The sequence below is a fragment of the Podarcis muralis genome, chromosome 13 (assembly GCF_964188315.1).
Source record: "Podarcis muralis chromosome 13, rPodMur119.hap1.1, whole genome shotgun sequence".
In the NCBI taxonomy this organism is placed as follows: Eukaryota; Metazoa; Chordata; class Lepidosauria; order Squamata; family Lacertidae; genus Podarcis; species Podarcis muralis.
This window is the reverse complement of record NC_135667.1, coordinates 52,247,850-52,254,717: the sequence shown is the minus strand read 5'-3', so window position 1 is coordinate 52,254,717 and position 6,868 is coordinate 52,247,850. Positions and strand designations below refer to the sequence as shown.

At 42.4% G+C, this 6,868-nt stretch overlaps 1 non-coding gene across 1 annotated transcript; it reads right to left on the bottom strand.

Annotated features, from left to right (window-relative positions):
• Window positions 1-5,914: 5,914 nt before the first annotated feature.
• LOC114583756 (U6 spliceosomal RNA) lies at window positions 5,915-6,026 on the bottom strand. The gene has a single exon (XR_003703587.2). It is a non-coding gene; the product is annotated as a U6 spliceosomal RNA (small nuclear RNA).
• Window positions 6,027-6,868: the final 842 nt, after the last annotated feature.

Here is a 6,868-nt window from a genome sequence, read left to right as displayed (position 1 = left end):
TGCAGATTTGATGTTATTCTCCATCTGTTGGCTCTTCTCGGTGGCATAAGCTACAGGAGCCCTCCCACACGGAGAGCTTTCGTTGGGCCAAAACACGACACAATGTCCGCCGTTATTACTTTTCAAAGTTGTGCTTGTTACAGATGTGCAGAGGGTCCTGAGGAGTTTTCATGTACTTGCACTGAAGAAATCCTATGGCCCAGCAAACTAGCCTTGCGAACAATTAGCTGAGTCAAATATGTACAAAGAGCTTATGCCACAATAATGGTAATAACTTTATTACGAGCAACTAAATACGTTCTAAAAACAATATTGCCTTGCTGTGGCTTTTAGATTTGTTCCCCTAATGGGCCAACCTAATTATCTATGACTTTAATGGGCTTATGAAGGATTAATGGAATGAATAAATTGGCATCCGCATATATAAACCACAAATTATTATTTATTAAGTTTATGCAGCCTGTCCGCATAGGCATACGTCGGACTCCATCAGACTCAACATCATGCAAATTTGATTGCATCAAAGCAACGCAAAATGACAATCAGCATAAAGAACTTATGGTGGCAACTGCCATAAAAATAGATGGGCAGCTCCTCCATCTGTTGCTTGAAGATGATGATGTCTGATCCATGCAGAAGGGATGGGAAGCGGAAGGATGAGTTAGTTGTGCATGGCTCTCCATTTAAAATGCTAGCCAGTCGGATGTTGCTCATGTTAATTCCTGTTCAAAGCCCCTGCTGACTCCTGGGCTTGGAAATAAATACACATTAAAAGCCCCCACTTGCTAGTGCTCATCATCTCCCCCATTCACTTCCCTGAGCAGTTTGTCATGACACATGACATCTGAGCAGGGTGCCTCTCCGCAAATGGGGAATACAGGTCATTTCAACTATTTTAACAAAATAGACCAAAAAGCCTCACCCTCCATTTTTTTTAAAAAAACAACAACAGTACATCATGGGGTACATTGACAGTGATGTTTAATGACCATAGCCTTATAAAGTCTTTCTTCTCCACCTTATCAGGTTGCACTATTCATCCATTGAATAAAACCATACCAGGCAACACCCTCAAAATCATTCCCATAGTCCTGTCATTTCAATGGCCAAACTTGCCTGGTTAGCTTATTTGCTACTGCATTATTCCAGATGCAATTATGCTCCTCTGATTATTGGAGGGGCCTGTGCATGCTCCAGGCCAACGGTGCCTTCCGGATTGGCCAAGCTGGTGGGGCTGATGGAAGTGGCAGTCCACAACACCTGGAGGGGGCCAAATTGGCCACCACCCTTGCCCTAGGCCCTAACAAAATGTTTTGGTCATTGTCATTCTGCAGATAATTCCTAATTATTTCTGATCCCAAGGAGTTCATTATGAATGTGGATTGTAATTAACATACAAAAGAATAATATGTTTAGGGAAGCTTTTAATGTTTGATGTATTACAGCATTTTAATATTTTTTGGAAGCCACCCAGAGTGGCTGGGGAAGCCCAGCCAGATGGGTGGGGTATAAATAAATATATTATTATTATTATTATTATTATTATTTTCACCACAAATCAGAACCAGCAGGTTCCATATTTCTCTACAGAGGATTTGATCCTACACCCAATGTAGCAACGGATTTTGGCCCAGTGCTACCAATATTCTCCTTTCCCTTCCACAGCATGGATTACTTTGGCCATTCTCCAACTATCAGTGACAGACTTTGCCCTCTCAAATTCCAGTAGTGCCCTGTGCGACGCTTAAATTTGGCGCCCACGCCTCTTGCGCTCCATTCTACGGCATCGTTGTGGCGCCCCCTGCAGCATGGCACCTTAAAAGCGCCTCTCCCACTACTGATAGTTCAGCTGATTAGAGTGTGGTGTTGATAATGCCAAGGTTGCAGATTTGATCCCCGCATGAGACAGATTCCTGCATTGCAGGGGGGTTGGAACAGATGATCCTCAGGGTCTCTTCCAACTCTATAATGTTGCAAATTAACAGGCTGAAAGGAAAACCCACACACGTTGAGGAGAAGAAAAGGCTTTATTGTCTTTATTGGCCAGTAAAGTTGACTCCAGTTCCAAATTCTGAGGTGGAGTTTACAGAGCGGGCGCTCTCTGCTATACAATTCTTAAGGCATGAATAGGCATAAGCTTCTGTCCAATAGTAGAATTAGACATTCTACTAATGAGATCCTTATATGGGCAACTCTATTTGCATATGCATTAGAGGAAGAACAAATGTTATCACCTTGCAGCACATGAAGAAGAGTGGACCTCTTCTTCTTATGCATACTGTTATGTGGTAAATCGTGTACTCCAAATCATGGAGAGCAATGTGTTGCAGTGAGATCACCAAACTGCCTTCTTGTTGCCCGTTTAGATGACCTCCTTGCCTCATTGGGCGCCCCTTTGTTGCTGGGGCAAATTTCTGACGGTTGGGGTTTGATTGGCAACTGAGGGGACTATTTAAGGGGCTGCATGTGGCGAAGTATTTTCTCTTTTGCATTGTGCCCTCCCTCCCTATAATTTTAGGTTGTGTTTTTGACCTTGCTATGCCTGTCTAGGGGTCATTTGTTTTTGGAGCAGGGGCCCGGTAGGAAATTTGCCACTTGGCTGATTGGCTGGTGCCATTTGGTTTTTGCCTACCATGTAGCAAATCATCACAACTTTGTAAGGTGGCCGGTTAGGCATTGGTTCATTCTTTGGTGGAGGGGATTATGGATTGGCTGTGCCTGCCCCTCATTTTTGTTGCTGCTGCTAGGGAATTCTGTTAAAGGAATCCAGGGGCTCAATTTGCTCTGTCCGATCCCCTCTCAGGGGTAGGGCCATGCCAGAGTTCCTGGGAGCATCTGGGGTGAAGTAAGAGATGGAAATCTGCCTCTGTGCTCCCCCAGTATGTTTCCCCTTACTGACCTCTGGAGGTTCCAGTTGTCAGTCCTGTTCCTGCCGGTCAGGTTCAGGTAATCTGAACCAATGCCTAAGCAACCACTCACATGCTGTAATCAATAAAGTTGTGGCCAAATTAATGCCAAAAATCCTAAACAAATACAGTGGTACCTAAGGTTAAGTACTTAATTCGTTCCGGAGGTCCGTACTTAACCTGAAACTGTTCTTAACCTGAAGCACCACTTTAGCTAATGGGGCCTCCTGCTGCCGCTGCGCCGCCAGAGCACAATTTCTGTTCTCATCCTGAAGCAAAGTTCTTAACCTGAAGCACTATTTCTGGGTTAGTGGAGTCTGTAACCTGAAGCGTATGTAACCTGAAGCATTTGTAACCTGAGATACCACTGTATCCTGTTTCCTGTGATTTATTTTGGAGGGGGTTTGGGGGTCTTCACATGCAAACAAGATAAGGAGTAAGGCTGTTCCTGCTACCTTAAGGACAGAGTGTTTCCTGATACAATCGGGCAACTTTTTGGTGCAAAGGAGATTAGCTAGAGGTCTTTGCTTCAATAATTCTATGATCCTGCATCCTATAAGACTCCGCAGCCTAGGCCGAAGCATCAGCACGCCTGTATCTTGCAGCAGCTGCTACCACTTCCAAATTGAAAACAGTGTTCACACTTGTGTAGGAAGGCCACTACTTAAACTCAATTTGAACAGCTAGCATTAAAACAATTGCTTTTAGACAATTAAGTAACCTGCAGCAAAGTTTGGCAGAATGCAATTAGCAAGTGTTTTCATTTAAGAGACTCATTAGAAATTAAACCCACTCTAGCAGTGTCGCTGAAAGGTAAATGCCGGGGAATTTATTTGATAAAATCCCGTGTTTTTCCAGCTTCCCCTCCAATATAATTTGCAAAGTATTGATAGGGCATTGGGGGTTGTGGGGTGGGGTGTGTGTGCGCTTTGTAGCATAGCGTTGCCCCAAACATACTTAAAGCTAACAGATCTGTTTTAATGACTGCTCTGTCACACAGTGAGGAGCACTGCTATTAAAAAGGGGTGGTTAGAGGCTGAAACATAGTTGCCATCTCAGAGGGGAGTTTATTTCTTTTTATGAGACTAAAGCAATCAAATAAATATGGGGGCCAAGCTAAGGAGAGCTATGGATATTCCACTTTGCACAGCATGGGGGCGGGGGGGAAGGGGCAAGGAATCTTAACAAGTACCAGTCGTCAGTATCGTCACAGGCAGTCATTGCGTGATGCTTTGCAAATGACGCTATGAAGCATTTCACATGGAGGTTCTTATTGAACCTCTTGGGAACTCACATAATAACAGAGAGAGATTATTGTAAACCACTTTGTCATTTTTATGATATTGTGGTATTGTGATATTATTATTTTTTAAAAGCAAACCAGATATGTTTGCCAGCCATTGCAACCAGGGCTGGATTTAGGTTTGAGGAGCCCCTAAGTGGGTGGCGCTGTGGGTTAAACCACAGAGCCTAGGACTTGCCGATCAGAAGGCCGGCGGTTCGAATCCCTGCGACGGGGTGAACTCCCGTTGCTCGGTCCCTGCTCCTGCCAACCTAGCAGTTCGAAAGCACGTCAAAGTGCAAGTAGATAAATAGGGACTGCTCCGGCGGGAAGATAAACAGCATTTCCGTGTGCTGCTCTGGTTCGCCAGAAGCGGCTTAGTAATGCTGGCCACATGCTGTCATATTGGCTCCCTTGGCCAATAAAGCGAGATGAGCGCTGCAACCCCAGAGTCGGCTACGACTGGACCTAATGGTAAGGGGTCCCTTTACCTTAAGCTACTAAAGCTAATGGGGCCCTTTATATGTCCAGCTGTCCTTTGTCAACAACAAATTGTCACTGTTTTTTTGCGTTGAATATATGCTATATGGTAATTTATGGACCTAATAGGTATCTAAAGCCATTTGCACATGCGGAATGTCAGCACCCTATATATAGAAATGAGCAAACCAGTGATATTTTAGGAAGCAGGCTAGCAGGCGGGGCCCATGACTTACATCCTAGGAGCCTACACAACACAAAACACTGTTGCTGTATGTAGGTTTTATTTTATTTGTTTTTTATCTTATATTTTTGAAATGTACATCCAGGTTTTTTTCTTTGTTTTTTTTTTTTGGGGGGGGGGCCAAGAGAGTGGGGCCCTAAGCTGTAGCTTGTTTAGCTTATACGTAAATCTGGCACTGATTGCAACCAAAGTAAAATCTCAGTCTGGTTACAAATTACGAGCATGCCACAAGGACTGAACTTAAAGCCATATTTCCAGGCAGATTTGGAGACTCCTTTCTCAGGCAGAACATTGAAGGAATTCCAAGAAAGTTTGCCTTTTTTTAGGTGACTAACAAAAGATCTCAGCAGTCATCAGATTCCATTTAAAGTTATATTTGAAGCGACTGGTATGTTTCTCCTAGGTGATTTCCAAAATGAATCCGAAGGGTTTCTTTCTGAGAGGAGCAAAATCTTCCTTCCTTCCTTCCTTCCTTCCTTCCTTCCTTCCTTCCTTCCTTCCACACATCTGCAAAATCATTAAGTCAGTGCAAACCCTCAAATGTGACCTTGTCTAATGGAAGGGCACCTACTTATTCCAAAAACTCAACATTTTTTGTTAAAAAAAAGAAAAAAAATCCTTCATGGCTCTCATAGTCCAAGATGAATGATGCTGCTTATGACTACATTTGTTCCTTTGATGAATCCTTAAGGATGGCTTGTCAAGCACTTCTGTTTCTAACAAATTAATATAATTGCTTTATTTTTGGTACAGGCCAGCATTTGATGCTGGTGATGGCTGTTGTTTCTATTTTTTCTTAGTGTTCTATGCATTTCTTAAATTAAAACTGCACACAGAGTTGTTGTTTTTTAAAAGGAGGGGGGACTAAATTTTCCCTTCTCTTAATTTTGCCTCCCTGGCCAAACCTACTTATGTTAATATAACCAAGAAATAATAAATGTGCATTGCCCTCTTTTCACTGTCTGCTACAAAGGCACTGGTTTTCTTTTTTCTTTCTTTTTTTAAAATATGGAACGCTTCAAGAATTTGCATGTCATCCTTGCGCAGGGGCCATGCTAATCTTCTCTGTATTGTTCCAATTTTAGTATATGTCCTGCCGAAGCGAGTACAGGACCACTGATTTTCATATTGGCAGAGGCTCTGCATTTCACAGTGTCAAAGTTTCAGAAAACTTTGCACATGAAATAATTAGATCTTAGGACCTAGAAGGTTAACAGTCCAACCTGCGCATTATGTACTTTTAAATATTTGTGGCATTTTCAGGTTAGTGAGATAATGGTCCAATTTCTGGACAAAGGACTCGTTCATGTTCATGTTTCATTCAGCTGTTTTGACGGCAGGGGTGAGAGGGGGCAGGTCTTCAGGTAGTTATGCTCTGGAGCCTTCCATGCTTGCATAATATGGATTTTAAAGTCTCACCACACTGTACAATATAAATGGATTATTTGTCAAAAAACCAACATACTCCAAAGAGGATTTTTTTAAAAAAGAAAAAACCACACACAAATTGCTCATGGAACACTAATTTGTTATTGTTGATTAAAGTTTCAGCCAATTTCTTTTACTAATTTTCTGTTTTTATTGGAACTTGTGCTTTTTAATACCATATAAATATTGATGGGCAGGCACAGGGTGTATACATGCCTATAAATAAAACATTTCGAGGAGAAAGAGTAGTAGCTCCATTTAACACTCCCTCATCTTTTGCCTTGCTAATTTGGAATAATTTCGCTACGTTTCCAAATGCCTAGGAGCTGTTCTAAACAGTGTGATGAGAAGTAATGCCTCGTAATTTTCATTTAATGGGAAATATTTTTAGATGGAATGTGAATTCCCAACAGTGCTGGCTTCAAATGCTATAATAATGCAGATAGTGTTTTGTCAAATAAACAGACACATAACTCTGGCCGTGCACACATGAAAATCAGCTGCAATGCAGGTGCCCCAAACCGGATG